This window comes from Lactuca serriola, chromosome 2, assembly GCF_051521515.1.
Source record: "Lactuca serriola cultivar US96UC23 chromosome 2, Lser_US96UC23_V15, whole genome shotgun sequence".
Classification (NCBI taxonomy): domain Eukaryota; kingdom Viridiplantae; phylum Streptophyta; class Magnoliopsida; order Asterales; family Asteraceae; genus Lactuca; species Lactuca serriola.
The window spans coordinates 25,442,485-25,460,485 of record NC_136409.1 but is presented as its reverse complement, the minus strand read 5'-3'; positions in this window follow the sequence as shown (position 1 = coordinate 25,460,485).

Here is an 18,001-nt window from a genome sequence, read left to right as displayed (position 1 = left end):
GCCAGTATCAATCGAGCCCCGTTCGAAATGTTATATGGTCGAATGTGCAAGACGACAGTTTGCTGGGATGAGGTTTGACACCGGGTCATGGGGAGCACTGAGGTAGTGCTCAAGACTACTGGATTAATTCATCAAGTGTGCGACCAACTGTGAGTTGTACAGAGTCATCAGAAGAGTTACGCCGACCGACAGCGTTTAAACTTGGAATTTTAGGTGGGGGATTTTGTACTATTGAAGATGTCACCTTGGAAGGGAATCATTAGATTTTGAAAGAGGGGTAAGCTAGGACCCCGATATATTGGGCCATTCAGGATTTGAGCCTGAGTGGGTAAAGTAGCCTACCATTTGGATTTACCAGAAGAGCTTAGCCGGATTCACAACACCTTCCATGTGTCTCAGTTTTAGAAGTGTGTCACTGACGAGGCCGCGGTCGTCTCGTTGGGTGACATCCAAGTAGATGAGAGCCTGAACTACATTGAGAAGCCCATTACGATTCTGGATATGAAGACCAAGGTTCTTCTGAATAAGGACGTAAGTGTTGGATTAATGTCTAAGTCCATAACTATATTTGGTAAGACTTGACCCGACCCGGCATGGTCCATTTGGGTTGCATACCATCATGCACTTGAATGAGAGAAATAAGACACTTATGGTTATTAATATATTATAAGTTCTAGTATATTAATAATAAGAATAATAAGATTATTTAATTAGTATTGATCAAGAATTAATCTAGGATTAATTAAGTGATCAAAAGAAGACTAATTAAATATATGGGTTGATTGTGTAAATCATCCATACTTGTATAGTGGGCTAATGCTCCATGGATAATCAAGTTGGGCTAAAACCCATAGGATGGTCCATGGATGCTCCATGGTGTATTTGTACCCATGGATCCAAGGAAATGGAAAGCCATGACAATTAAGAGTTTACCCTAATTGTGTAACTATATAAGCATCTTATTATTGAGGAAAAATTGGCCACTAGAGATAGTGAAGAAAGGGCTAGCCGATTTTGATGAGTGTAGAATTCTCTCAAGTCATTCCAAGTGTTTTGATGATTGTGATTCCATTTGAGGTGTCACACTTGGGGCACTAGGCACTCTAGCTTCATGAAGACTTTCTACACCAAAGAGGTATGTATTCTATCTTGCTATAGTTATTGTTTTGTATGCTAGATTAGGATAATACCTTGGAAGTTCTTATTTGCATGTATAATAGAGAAAACATAGATCCAAGGTATTTAGGGTTGCATGTACACTTAGGAGTGTTAGAATGCTCAAAACCCAACAGTGGTATCAGAGCCTAGGCTTGTTTTCTTGTTATACCTGCAATAGAAGCTGAAAAAACGAATCCGGTGCTGTCTGGCCATCAGACTCGGCGAGTCCATCAGGAGACTCGACGAGTCCATGCCTAAAAAGTGATCAATTCGATCCAACTCGCCGAGTTTGTTCATGCACTCGACGAGTTGGACCCCCAGACAGCATATTTTCGAGTTTTTTGGCTAGAAATGGACTAGGAACATTACCCTAAGTTGTTTTTGAACTTATAAACTTGTTTTTGATGTGGTAATGTTCATGCTAATCCATTTTCAAAGATAATTGTCAATAGATTCATGTTTTGTATTAGTTTAAGGTTTAGACTAATTACATGAAAAAGTTTGATTTGAATTATCTTGTTCTTATGAGTTGCTTAGATTAATAGAAATGTTGAGTGAAATAGTTGTTTTCAATCCATTTTAATCTAAGAGTTGAGTATAAAATGTGTTTGTGTAACTTGTGCTCAAGTTACATGAAGAGTCACATTAAAGACTCATAAAACTCATAATAGTTGGCAATGGTTACAAAATGAAGAGTCTTGTGTCTTTGAATAACTTTTTATGACTCCATAACTTGTCCTCAAGTTATGGAAGTTCAAGAGTCACTTCATTAAAGAAAAAATATGTAACCATAATTAAATCCATAAGTTATAAAATAAAGGAAAAGTTAGTTCTTTTATTAGTTTAAAGCCTTCCATAACTTGTCCTCAAGTTATGGAACTTGAAGAGTTTTTGGATTAAAACTACTTTAAACACATAAGTTATGGAATTAATTAGTTTTGAATAGTTTCAAAACTTGCCCTCAAGTTTTGGAATTTGAAAAGTTTTCAAGTATGAATACTTTAATTCCATGTTAGCCCTTAGAATTTTAAAAGTTAAAATTCAACCCTTATACTTTATAATATTATAAGTTAATAATATATATATATGTATAAGAGTAAAGTCAGTCTTACCGCTAGTACGCCTCATTCACGAAGCCGGTCTATAAGGTGGGTATAAGGTTGTTGCCTATAAAATGGCAACTTAATGGGTGTCCACTCTCACCCACCGCTTGCTTGACTGGTGGAGGGTCGTTAGCCGAACGGGTTTGACAGGACTAGAATTCTCCCTTCATTAAAAGTATTTAATGATAATACTAAGTAACTAAACTCTTAATAATACCCAATCTTAGTTACTTAGGAAAATGTGAATAAGGTGCTAATCCATGAAATTACACTTTACACTTTGTCTAAGTCGTTAGTGGAGCGTGTGTGGTTAACCGGCACACTAACTTGGACTTAACAAGGTAGGTAAAGGGTGACTTAATATTTATCATAGTATCGATGGAGCGTGTGTGGTTAACCGGCACATCGATTGAGGGGTAATTTATTAAGGGTACCAAGTGATTTGCATGGTTACTTCACACCTTGTTTTGTGATCCTCGGCATCCCAGTCACAAAACCTGAAGGGCACACTCGAGATTGAAACATGCCTTTGAACAGTTCAATGAATCTCAAAGATCTAGGAGTTTCAAAACCAATTAAAACCTAATAATACATTTCGTTTATCTTGGTGGAAATTGGTGAATCGTCATTCACCTACCTTCAAATATTTTATAGCTTGGATTACGGCATCCCTCTTCTGAGTTATAAAATAGTTTGTTGGGTCCTAGCCTTAATATTTCATATTGGGTGTCATATTAAGGACTTTAAAATCAACTATCTTGAATATCTCCCAAAAGATGTCTGTAATAGACACCTATGATCTTCCCAAATCTAGTGAAACAAGGTTTCCTAAATGAAGATGATGTCCTTTGGAAATCATACTTCTTTCACATCCTCCAATTATTCTCCCCAACCCACAAGTTCTTGAAAGTTTAAGGTCACTCAAGCCCTATTGGCAAGGCAAGGTCTAGGTGTGAACACATCTTGGAGATGTAGTCACATATTGACAAGCCGGGAGAGTTGGGTGTCAAAGTCTTGAGAAAGTTGGTGGTTCAATCACTTTCTAAGTCACATAGTGAGTTCCTTTGGGACACCTATGAAACAGACTATGACAAGACCCTTAATGATCTTATCTATTTGTTAAGATCAACTTCCTTAATACTTGATGGACATTGACAATAGTGACACAGGAAATCCAGTAAAGCATTCTCTTCCCAATGGAAAGGGATCGGCCATAGTCAATTCGGTTGACCAAATGGTAAAGAGAAAAGCTAAGTCTGTGATAGTCCTGTGTGTCTTTATCAAAGGGTCCATATGTTTATATTGCCAAAGAAAGGGGCATTGGTTGCGAAGCTGCCAAAATTTACCTAAGGATGTTAAAGTCAATAAGTTTGACTCTACTTCAGGTAAAGTCCACTATCTAACTCTATTAAGTTTCTATTCTGAGATTCTTGATACATGATGTGACTGGGTCACATGGTGATGTTTTAAGAATCAAAGAAAAGTGAAGAAACTTAAAGAAAGAATATGCTGAATCTGATGGTGTAGATGGATTTCTATCGCATAGTTTGAAGATCGGATTCTTGAGCTACTTCTCAGGAGTTATGAGATATTGCTTATGAATAGATAACAACAAGTTTTCATATGGATTGTAAGGATAAGTTTTTCCGCAAAGTTTTAAAATAAAAGGAAAATTTTTGATTTTATTTATTTTAAAATATCCTTACAATGCCATTTGAGGAAAAATTGTTGCTTATAAGATTCCATTAACAGCAAGAGTGGAAAAATATGAAATTGATTCTTTCATTTGTGGTAATGTCTAAATTTACCAAATAAGGAAAGATTCTCATCACCCAAGTTTCAATTGGACCGAAACTTGGAATCATGCAAGTTGTATAGCATGATGAATGAGAACTTTCAAGTTTTGGAAAAATTAAGACTAACTACTTGTTCACATGGATGTGTGAGTCAAGTAAAGGACTAAAGGATCGAGTACACATTCTTGTGCACTGATTAAGTCCACCACAAAAGATTGATAAGAATATTCGTCATAGTTTACTAAAGCTCAGTAAATATGATTATACTTACAAGCTTAAGTGTAACTCTGAGACATTGGAAAAGGTTCCAATGTATGGCAGGGCGAATAAGAAGAATCAAATTAGGCAGAAGGATAAAAGTTTCTCATATCTGAAAAGATGGGAGAGTACTTTAGTATCAGTTTTGTGATCATCTTAATGATTAAGAAACCATATCAAAATTAGTTCTCTAAGGAAATCTTAGTGCATTCTTATGACTAAGAAGAGGAACTTGAATTGTTGAAATGGTTAAATCAAGAAGATGAGTCATACTTCGTTCCAATACAAGTCTTAGAGTCATACTCCAAGATTGTAACTTGAGTGACATGTCTCAAAAGAAGGTTTAAAACACTTGTCAAATGTAAGAGTAAAAGTTTTCTACTCTTGTACATTTGAAATTGGTAAGTTGTGATGTTTTGGATAAAACAAAGACCAACTTAGGCCAATTGTGTGAAGTGTTTGTCTTGATTAGAATCCACACTATCTCTTGGATATTTGACAAGGGAGTCTTATAGGTCAAGAGGACAGTGGGAGTCTTAAAGGTCTTGAAAGTCTCAAGAACTAATCAAGAATAAAACCTGAAGTTCTTCACTAGCACACGACTTGAGGTTTATAACCTATCGTGTTGACATATTCTGTGCCCATTCCAGTTAAAGTTGCCTTTGCATATGAGTTCTTTGAGTTCTTAGTTTGTTGCACAACAACTTGGAAGCAATGGCAGGCCCTTGAGCTGCCAGGTGGCAAGAAATTAAGATTGAGTTCAGTCCATATGAGTTTGGATTTGTCATTATCCTTGTCTTGTGACTATGATTTTGACAATTCACATGGATAAGAACACATACACCAGTAAATCTAAGTGTCATAAGGTTTCTCTTCGATTCATGAAAATGATGGTGAGGAAACACTTTCACTAAGTAGATTTTAGCTAGATAGCAATTGTGATATTTGCATTCTCAAAGTCGTTAGTGGAGCGCGTGTGGTTAACCGGCACACTAACATGGACTTGTGAGAAGTGGCAAAAAGGTCTAAACATTATGATTATGGCATCCCTCTTCATAATTGTTTAGATACACAAGTGTGCTATCTAAGGGAAGGTGTATGATTTTGATAAAGTCTTATCAAAACAATCTAGTATCAGAAATCTGAACTTTGGTAAGAAAGTCAATGAAGTATTGATTTCTAGAAGTCCAGCTGATTTCTAAGTACATGTCAAAGCTAGTGGGAGCATAAGTGTTATGCTAATAATCATCATGTTAGTGGGAGCATGATAATTATGATAAGTATTGCAAGTTAGCAATGTTAATTATAGAAAACAAAAATTTTAATTGGGAAAAAGTTGTTTTGCTATAATTAAGGGAGAGGAAATTATACTTCATATCAAATCTATAAGGTTTAGATCTGAGGTTTTAATCATTTAGTCAAGGATATATATGAATTTCATGTTGGAATGGCTCAACATAAGGAAATTCTGTATATGGGTCCATTATTTGCGTTCTAAAATTCGATTATGATTACGGCATCCCTTTTCATAATCTGAACTATGAGAACTTGGCAAATTGAAATGGAAATATTATAGCAAAAGACTGGTTTAGTCTTTATGTAAGACATCATGAATCGTGTCCCATATGCTTCGGATATAGGATCGATTACATGTGCTATAATCATCCGTTCTAAAATTTTCCAAATGCCTGGGGCATTAAGAAGGGAAAAGGTTTAGAACTGGATATGACTAAAAGGATTAAACAATTGTCGAGGACAATCTAAGGTTTACCAAAGATTGGTTGCTCAAGGACAGTTGGAAGTATAGTGATAATTCTGGAAGGACCATATTGACATAATCTGTAAGGAGGCAACTCTTGTTCAGAAGTGATAGTCAAAATGGAATCTGGAAATGTTTCAAAGTTAGAATTTTCACTCTGTGTAAGATTAAGGAAACTTAATGCAAGAAGGATGGTTCCAAGGAGTTGATCTCCTTTGGAATGATCTGTAATGTTTGTTGTCAAGTCTTTATGACTTTGTGCATAATCATTACAAGAGGATCAATGCATATAAGTTTAGAATCTGATAGATTCCAGTAAATGGCATGAATTTGGAATTCTTGCATTTGCAGTAAGGATTTGGGAGTGTGAAAAGAGAATCATTGAAGTTATGTTCAATGGATCTAGTTCACAAAGTAAAGATCATAGACAAACATAGTATGCATACTTAGTGTGTGGCATGACTAGTGTTTTGAAAAAAACATAGTGTACATGCTTGGAGCATGGGACAACTATTGTTTTAAATTCAAGAATAAAGTTGATAGCTGAAACAGTATACAATGGATAATGTGTAATCATATGGTGATAAATAAAAGGTGTTTTATTTATATTCATAAGTTCTGAGACCATATTGGATTCAATTATTATTGTGTTTCACTTTGCATGTTTTGACTTCCCGAATAAACTGGGTTATTCTTTCGGAATGACTAAGTTATTCAAACTATCCACAGTCGGTCATATGTTGGAAGTAGATATGAATTAAGACTGTCATGATGGGTTGTAGAGGTCTAAGGTGTTGGACAAGGCTACAACAATCATGAGTGCTCATAAGTTCTGAGTATTGGATTCAACCCGCGCTCATTGGAATCACTTCATGGATTTTATCACGAGTGATCATGAGACGATAATATCTTATATTCTTCAAACCTAGAGATATGAGTTGTTACTATGAGTTGATAGTACATTGATAGCACGAAAACGCATTTGGTAACTCGGTGCTATAAAACGTGCCTTTGTGTATGATTCAACAAGTAGTAGAACAAGCCATATGAGTCGAAGTTTATCCGTTCCTTTTACCTTCGGGATAAAAGCGATATCTGTGGGCCCCTCGATGATTTGATGATGACAAATGGAAGTGCTCGGCCGGGCCAGGACTGATTTGATTTGTTCAATTAGTCAGTTGTCATAAATCGGAAATCGGGAAACAACAAATGGACAGAGAGAATGATTATAATCCATGTCTCAGTCCATATGATATCTAGAATGGAGGAATATATGATCCCTTATCTAATGGACAAGTCACTGACAAAGGTCAGAGTTCATCTACAAGGTCAGAGTTCGACAGAAGCTTTTTGAGAGCTACGATTGCCGGTTGGTTCCTGAAGTCATACGCAATAATAGTTTTAGACTTATCCAAGTGGGAGACTGTTGGATTAATGTCTAAGTCCATAACTATATTTGGTAAGACTTGACCCGACCCGGCATGGTCCATTTGGGTTGCATACCATCATGCACTTGAATGAGAGAAATAAGACACTTATGGTTATTAATATATTATAAGTTCTAGTATATTAATAATAAGAATAATAAGATTATTTAATTAGTATTGATCAAGAATTAATCTAGGATTAATTAAGTGATCAAAAGAAGACTAATTAAATATATGGGTTGATTGTGTAAATCATCCATACTTGTATAGTGGGCTAATGCTCCATGGATAATCAAGTTGGGCTAAAACCCATAGGATGGTCCATGGATGCTCCATGGTGTATTTGTACCCATGGATCCAAGGAAATGGAAAGCCATGACAATTAAGAGTTTACCCTAATTGTGTAACTATATAAGCATCTTATTATTGAGGAAAAATTGGCCACTAGAGATAGTGAAGAAAGGGCTAGCCGATTTTGATGAGTGTAGAATTCTCTCAAGTCATTCCAAGTGTTTTGATGATTGTGATTCCATTTGAGGTGTCACACTTGGGGCACTAGGCACTCTAGCTTCATGAAGACTTTCTACACCAAAGAGGTATGTATTCTATCTTGCTATAGTTATTGTTTTGTATGCTAGATTAGGATAATACCTTGGAAGTTCTTATTTGCATGTATAATAGAGAAAACATAGATCCAAGGTATTTAGGGTTGCATGTACACTTAGGAGTGTTAGAATGCTCAAAACCCAACAGTAAGATTGGTAAAAGTCCAATGACAGCATCAGAGGGGCTCCGAATGGACTTGGGAGCCAGAAGAAGAGATCTGAGAGCATTACCCAGATTTGTTTGGGTCAGCAGACTTCGAGGACGAAGTCTAGTTCAAACGGGAAAGACTTGTAATGCCTGTTTCGGGTATTGGTTGGAATTTGCCAATTGGGGAGGTTATATGCAAGGACTCGACGAGTTAGGAGTCCAACTTGTTTAGTAGGGCCATGTATCACGGACGCGGGTCGAAAGTGACTTGGCGAGTCAGAAGGCCCGACTCGACGAGTCAGGGTTGTTTAATGAAAACGCTAATTTTATGGTTTTCCCCTATATAAACATTATTAACAGCCTCCATAGCCTCCCTTTTGCACCCTAGAAACTGTTCACGGCTGCAAACCCCCTTGTTAGAAAAGTGAGAGCCATGGTGAGATAAATTGGTGAATCTTGGGAAGGATTTCAAGTTGAAGGAAGAAGAATAACAGAGAAACATCAGATCCAACATCTACTTCGTTTTGGGAACTTTACTGAGGTATTAATTCGTCATCTTAAGCCTTGAAGTCTTAGATCTCCATTTTGATGATTATGGTAATTATCGGGGAAAAATGGAATCAAGCTTGGATCTGGACCTATCACAGTGATATGGCTCCAGATCTGGACCTTCTTAGGTCCCAAATAGCATAAAGTTGCATCTTTTTATAATCTTATCCCCTCTCCATGCATGAAAACCTTATTTAAAGGATTAGTTTTGGTGCATGGCCATGCATACACGTAAAGTTTGCAACTTTACGTGACATCTGCCCTACAAGATGATAGATCTTAAGTTTGGGACCTTAAGTCCCACTGGAAAGGACCGTAAACATGTTGGACTTGGGGAACTCGGTGAGTCGTGAAAGTGACTCGGTGAGTCGGGAAGGGTTTTCTCATTCACAGGTAAGGGTTCACAGACATGGTTTTCAAGTTGGGATTTCACGGCCGTGAACATCAAGGAACTCGACGATTCACTGGGGTGACATGGCGAGTTGGTAAGTTAAACAAGGAACTCGACGAGTGTTAGGTCACACTCAACGAGTCCGGGTTAGCATGGATTATAGACCTTGACTTTGACTAGGGTTGACCCTGGGGGTATGGATGCGATTATGTTGAGTTATTTACTCATTGATTATAGCCAGTTTGGGAGGAACGACATAGGATATATCTGACTTCAGTTTGCCAGTTTAGCCTTTGAGAAGTGAGTCTTCTCAACATACCAATGGGTTCAAGGCACCAAGGCTGGCCCATTTTATGATAGTTGGTATATTTGTTGTGTTAAGAGGCATCTATTTAATTGTAGCGATATGCGGTAGAGATAGCCTCCGTGGCTAATGGTGGAGATAGCCTTTATGGCTAATGGTAGAGATAGCCTTTATGACTGATGGTAGAGATAGCCTTATGGCTAAAGGTTGAGATAGCTATTATAGCAAATTGATATGTATTATGCGACATAGGTAGCTTATATAGCGAATTTGACATGTAGATGTTGTGTGGGGTATGCTCTGGGGGAATCACTAAGCTTTCAACTTACCGCTTGTGGATTTGTTTCAGATACATCGGAGCCGAAGGGCAAAGGCAAGGCGTGATGATGCAGGGTGCACTCTATCTCTCTTTTTTTATATGATTTGGGGACACTCTACTGTTTTAAAAAAAAAATAATGTGTAATCATGGTGGATTTGAAAACAATTATTTGGATTTTCATGTTTTATGAATTATGATTGACTTATTAAAAGCCAAATATTTCTTTGAAAATTTTGGGTCGTTACACCCTGCAGATGAACACCAGCTTTCATAAGGTGTTTAATCGTCTCTCGGAATTTCAACACTCAGCATTTCTTGCCTCAGTTTACGGGCCATCTGATGCAAGGAGGGGACAAGGCCCAAGCAACAGAGATAATTTTATCCCATGGAAGCCTGCCTCGGAGTTCAAACTCGGAGATGAGTCTGATGATTAATATGTTTAGATTTTTTCCACGGGTACTCCCTCTGGTGATGATGACGATGAAGATGAAAAGCATATCACCAATACAGTAATAGAAATTCAAGCTCCAAGGAAGTTCCCAGCCAAAATTTTTTCCGAGTAAGAGCAAAGGATTTGGTCTGCTGTATCATGGACGTCATCCCTAGCTGATGTTCTAAAACGAAGCCGTGAAATGGCTAAGGAAAAACTGAAGCTAACCATTAACACTTTTCGATCCATTCAATGGATGTTGCCTCTGGTTCCCGCCCAGAATTTCTCCAATAGATAAAGGTTCTCCACTTCGGAAACCTGATAACATCCTTAAAGAGCCCTTGATTCCTCCTACTCCTGAATTCACCATCAATGAAAATAGGCAGCACGTCATCTTGGTCCTCAACAAGCAACAAGACAAGGGCAAAAAGCCCATCTTGAAATTTTAAAGCTCCAAACCATTCATCAAAAAGTCTGAACGTTGATCCTAGGGTCTGATAGATCAAGCCCTAAAAGAGAGCATCCTAATTCAATCTCTGAAGCATAACCCCAACCCGAAGTTAGGGCTTTCCCCACTCTGCAGAGAAGGAATAATTCAAGATTTAAATATTTTTCCTTTCATGTATTATGACCTCCCAACCCATGATTCAGACCAACTTCATCTTCATATCTCTCCATACAGCAAGTTCTACATCAAGTTTGCTCCTATCGAACCAAAATATGATCCTCAAGTGATCATCAGAACCGAAAGAGAACGTTTGAAGACTTTCTACACCTTGAATGTACGACCCCAAAAAGAAGTGTGGTCTCGGAGGAGAATTACCAAGATCTATGGGTTCAGAAGGAAAGTTATGAAGAAGTTTGATTTGGATTACCTCTTACGTCACTTCTATGTGTATCTGAACAAGACAACACAACTCACAGTTACGGATGCCAACTTCCCAACCATCAATCCTAATGGCATCTTGACCATTACTCCTCATTTCTGAACGCATCAAGACAGTCAGATGAGCATGGTTGCATACAACTCTGCAATGAGTTACTTGAAGGATTATGTCGTGGATTTTTGTAGATGCAACTTTGAATTGGCTCACTTGTTCAGAATTGAAAAGTTCTTGGAAAAGATAGACTTAAACTACCAGAAGCTGAAATCTAGGGAGAAGGGCCAATTGATGAACCAGTATTAGGGTATGTCTACCTTTAGAGGAAGGAAAACAACAAGGACTTCTTCTGAGTCCTAGATAGGCATCTAGACCCCTCCAAATCTCTTGAAAAGTTCATCAAAAATGCAGCTAAGTCTAATGCCCCCGAGCATGTGAACTCCAAGTTAATAAGTCAACTTCAATGGTATCTTGAAATTCGAAATCGATTGATCAGAGCTCATGTGTTCATCCAAGGGGAAGCCAACTAGCGAACTAGATTGCTAAGTTCACTTAAAGGGAGATGTTTGGAACCTGAAAGTGAACCTCTACGAATCACAAGTATTGAAGATACAAAGTCAGCAAGTTCTGAAGTAAAAATGGAGTCTTGAGTGAAGACCATTCCGAGATGGAGCAAAGATCTGAGATTGATAGTCTATTTATACATTTATTATTTCTTGTCTTTTATGTGATGTAACATTTCCGTTTGTATCAATTACATAATTAATTGTCAGAAGTTGTTTATTATCCAGTCCTAGGAACATTTAGAAGTTTGTACGATGTACCTCCTTTTCCTATATAAGGAGTGATTCTAATTACAAGAGATACATGAATTGTTCCTCCAAAGATAGCATATACTTCTCTTAACTCTCTTTCACTTTTCTCTCAAGTCAAAACCCTTCACAACATTTATCTTGTTCATTTATTGTCTTTACATTGATTATACTCATAGTTTCTTCATTTAATACTTGTGTACTTTCTTGAATATTTACTTCAAGTCTCGATTGGTATTACCAAACTTGACTGGAACATCAATTAAGAGTAGACATTGATCTCTAAGATTAACTCGAGGTTTGAGTTTTCAAACCTTATCCTTCGCATTGATTCTAGTACTCACACTTATTATTATTATTTTCACAAAGCAATAATTATTCCCTAATTAAATACAAGAATTGATATTATTTATTAATAATCATATTAATAATAAATGTACAAAATGTACCAACTTTATAAAGGTGTTACTCTATAGGATTATATATTATTAGCAATATCACTCCATAATGATTCTTGGGCATATAGATTCAACTATCTTGTGGGACCGTTTTCGTATGGACATATTTTTACAATATTTTCAAGTTTGAGGGCAGGTTTTGCCCTCGTTTAGCTTTCGGGGTCGGGAGCAAGGGCATTGAGTTTTCTCAAATATCTTGTGGAGGACCCGAAATAATTATCTTTTAGTTAATTATTTAATTTATAAAAATAAATATTAAATTTAGATTAGTCATTGTCTAATGTATGTTTTTTATTTAAATAGATAATATAATATGTGAAAGATCTACTATGCTCAAGAATCAATTTAAAGTAATAATGCTAATTAACATATGATACTAATGGGTCACACTAACAACAACTTGAGACAATTGATTATTTATTAGAAACTGATGTTAATAAATATTCAATATATAGTTATAATTAAATTGGAGATTATTTATCTCATAGAAATAATAATTTTCATTATCAAGTAATATTACATAGTTTATATGGTATGAATTAATAAGTCATGTCCAACATTTAGGACCATAAGGACTTTGTATTTTTCCAAACGGTTAAAGGTTATAAATTATAAAAGAATGGAAGCTTTTTTATATAAAAATTATCTCTTCTTTTATATGAAAACCGAATCATGCTTTAGGGGACAAGGATTGCTTACTTTTGACTTGTTTAATCTGTGTACCATGCTTTATAAGCATGGGTACTTATGTCATGATGCATGGATCTTGAAGTGTTAACACCTATGGGAGAATGACTAGTCAAAAAGGGTTAAGTGTTTGGAAACTTGCTTCTTATTAGACTTCTAAAATCTATAAATTGTATCTTCCCTTAGATTCTATCTAGTTTTGAAGAACATTCTAAAGAAGACTCTTGCTTTTTCTCTCTTTATGTTCATATTTTGAAAAGAACGTAAAGCTTAAGAATCTTAAGAGTTTTATATAAAAGAAGTAGCATTTTAAGAATCTTAAGAGCTCCAAAGGTTGATTTTCTTTATATTCTTCTTTGGTTGATTCTTGTGTTCTTTCCAAACTTTGAAAAATGATCATTGGTGGGTTTAACTTGTTTATGTTATTCATAAAATGATCAAGTCTTCTATTGCGAAATTTTATGTTTTTGAAACTAATTCTTGAGTAAAAACTCAATAACATAACCAGGATATCATATGTTCTTAAAACTAGAATTATAAAACATATAAAAGACCCTTTAAAACCTCAAATCTATGCAATCCTTTTTGAAGAGCACTCACACATCTCTTGTATGCACTAGTGGGATAAAGGATACCTAACCGCTTAATGTTATATTTTGATAGTTGGGGTGGGTGTATTCACTATTTCTATAACCAAGTTATAGGGCGATTACACAAGTTTTTCAAATTGGATGATCTGATCAGAAATATTTTGTGATAAATGATACCTAAGCAAGAGAGTTGTGAGCCATAGATGGGATCAAACATGTCTAATTAAATTTGTTATTAGCAATCCCATAAATCTATGAATTATATGGTAAGATATAATTGATAATAGATATCTACCGGGTTGAATTCAAATGGACGGGATAAAGGATACCTAACCATTTATTTGTTTTGCAACTTGGATCCTAGACTTTGATAATTAATGTTTTTGGAAACTAAATGAATTTTATTAAAATTCTGTAGTTAAGTAATTCATTTTCGTTAACATGAATTTTCATTTTCTTTAATGACTTAATGAAACAATAACATTCAATAGTTACAACTTCAATGAATGGGTTCATGTCTTAAGAGACAATCTCGTGAGAGATATGAAATTGTATACACTTAAAGTTCCTATTCCTAAACTATTTACTTTGAGCAATAATCCTGAACATGATACCCTGTAAAGGCATAATTGTTATGCTAAAGATGTTTCTAACATCAAACTAGGAATAATTGAAGGCCCAAAAGAACAACCTTCTGTTATCTAGGAGGCCCATGTTTCATGGACTAAACAGCTTTAAGCCCAAGAAATCCTATAAGACCTACATAGATGGATCTTGTTTCTTTTGTGGAAAACTAGACACTGGAAGAGGATCTGCTCCTTTTATCGGGAAAGAAAGTGTAGAAGAGACTAATACATCATGTATCTACTAGATAGAAATCATACTTTCCATATAACACTTAGGCACTTGGTACCTAAATGTTAATCTAATATTTGTGAATAGCTTGCAGATATTTACTGAGGAGTAATAAGCTGAGCACAATCAAGTTGGAACTATACTCTCGGAGTTTAGTTTATTAATAATGCTAAGAATATAATGTACTTGTAATTTAAAACAATGTTTATCATGGAGCAGTGTATATTTTGATTTAACTTTCCTAAATATATGTCTCAGTTATTTTAATTTATGAATGATCAACTATTTACCAAAATCGTTTTTCATAACGATCACATTCATATTTAGAAATGATTAAAATTCTTTTTATGAGAGTAGATCTCTTAATAAGAATTATAAAGTAAATTTCAATGTTTTATAAATAATAAGTTATATATGCAAAATACTTTTGACTTAAACTTGTTTTAAATCCAACTCAACTTTGACATTGTTATGTTTATTATATAAATTACATTCACATATTCCAACTTCAAAAAAGCGATCCTTGAAGGCAAATAATATAGTTTATTTGACATATGTAAATTTTATTTATAGATAAAAGATTTCTAATAAGATTTTCACTAAGTAGTAGAGAAAATAATTATTAAGTAACTATACACTATGGTGTATGGCTTTCTTTCTAATGAATGTCAAAAATTTAGCACAAGATGCCAAATCAACTTTATTAACAACTATAGTAGTTATAAATTTTATTTTACAAGTTAAAACATAATTGTGAAACATTTGTTTGAGTTTTCAAATATAAAGTTTAAATACAAATCGGTAAGAACTATCTAAGACCTTAATGATAATAAAGGATAAATTAAATCTTACTTGATATGATTTACTCTCTAACTTGTAGAAATGTCCTCCTTTTATTTCATTAGGATAACACCTAAAACACCATCATTATACCTTGAGTACAAACACCAACTAACTAGTAGATATGACATTTTCTTCATAAGATTTTGTATGGAAAGGCTCAATCTCTATCTTACTTAAATGTTTGATGGATTTCAAGCCTATGTTGGAGTAAAGCATCTTGACCTAAAATCTACTAAATACATATTATATGTAAACCCACCAAGAATAAGTTATCTTATTTCTCTGATAGTCGAGTAAATAGAAAGCAAGCTTCTAATGACAAAGCGAGTGGGAGATACATGGAACTTGAAGCAGCTCAAGAACCACAACCTGATGTATTTACAGTTGGCACTAGATTTAACATGGATTGTTAAAATTGAATAATGTATAATCACAAACACAAATTGTTCGCATTAGTGGTAGAAATCATCTATGACTTGAGAAATGTCTAATCTCTCATCGGTGAGCTTTTATTGATGGTTTTTGGAAAATCCATCAAATACCAAGATGCTATGTCAGATTTCAAATCTAATTAATAACTTAGAGTCATGAACATGAGATGTAATCCATGTATGATAATCAAGTATGGTCTTGATTGAACTTTCTCTCTATAGCAATGCTAGAAGGAGTAAGTTATTCTTTTAGAAAGCATACAATACATGGATAATCATATACATTTAAATCAATACTTGTTATAAAAGGATTTTCTCATACTCATGTCATTGACTATGGTCCTTATCATACTCATGACATTGAGTATGATCAAACCTTTTTCACAATTAGCTATGATTAGATCAACAAGAATATTTTTTACTATAAATTCATATTCTCAGTATGAAATATAGCAAATAGAATTCCAGAAAACCCACTTTACTTAATAGACATCTACTAGAATATATATATATATATATATATATATATATATATATATATATATATATATATATATATATATATATATAGAGAGAGAGAGAGAGAGAGAGAAAGAGAGAGAAACAAAGAGAGAGAGAGAGAGAGAGAGATTAGATTGGAGGTTTTCTTAATCCATGTTATCCTAACAACATGTGTAAATCTTGAGATCCACTTGTGGATATAAAGAAAATATCTCAATGGTGCAATCATCATTTTAATATGAAACCACAAGGTATGCTTTTATATCAAAATGAATAAAACATGTTTGTTTACTAAGAACTAGTGGGATCATAGTGACACTCCTAATCTTGGATGAATTAGACATACTTAATCATCAGAAATTACATTATGATCATGCCAGACCTTTTCACCTTGATTCAGAATGTTTTTCTAAAATGAAAGACATGGGAAGGACAATATACATTCTTGGAATGTAAAATCTATAGAGATAGATAAAATGAATATTAAAAGTTTTATATCTTTATGCATATATGGACAATATCTTGAAAGCGATCAAGATATAAAATTCCTTTGAAGGAATCTTGGTATTTTCACATGGAACTAAGTTTGAGCCAACCTTAAAAGAACCTAGCTCATAGGTTTTAACTATCTGAAATGATGTATATTTGATTTGATTGGGAAATAAATCCATCATTTATGCTATATTATGCATAAGACTGGTATATGATCATGCTATGAGCATATCATAATATACCAATTGAATACATGGTTAAATCACCGGTTGACTATAGGAACATTTTAAGAGTACTTTAGAAGAACTAAGAGAATGCATATAAGACAATTAGTTTAGAATAAAATCTTTATGTAAAGAGCTACATAAGATTATAATTTCTAAACAAATATATATATATATATATATATATATATATATATATATATATATATATCTATATATATATATATATGAATTATAACTGGATTATCAATTTATTGTGGGATGAAGAGTAAGTTTTGTTGAAATGAGGTCCAACCAAAACAAAACGACACAATATACTACAAAATAAGAATACACTACCTTATAAGTTGAAATCTAATATGATTGGATGAATGAGTTCATTGAAACGCTATGTTTATTTATGTCATTCAAGGATCACATCAACATCTTTGTGACTTCGAGAGTATACTTAATCAAGCTAAGAGACTCCATGTCATGAAAGAACACCAATCATATACTCCAAGATATTTGACTATACCTTGAGTAATGTCAGATATGGAGATGATAGTATTAGCGAAATTCACACAAATTAAGTTTAGTCGAACCCATTAATAAAGTCCTTCTAGGCTAAGTACGAATGGTCACACTTCAACTAAAAGACTTTATTTTTCTAGAAATGGGATTTTGATTTGGATATTGGAGCATTGTAACATCCATAAATTCTACGCCAAATTTAAACTTTTTCAATCATAAATAAAACCCAATGGTATTGTTTATAGAAATTTGTTTTCAAATCATTATTGAATCAGAGTGTCCCAAAAGCCAAATCATAAGGATGAGGAGCGGTACGGTCATGCCTTCGCCTTGCCATAATCTCCAAAAGTACCCGAAACAATAAATGAAAACTGTAAGCCCGAGGGCTTAGTGAGCTACCCCCAAAATACCAATACCACACTGATAATACCATATCAGTAATAATCAATCAATCAACATGCACACC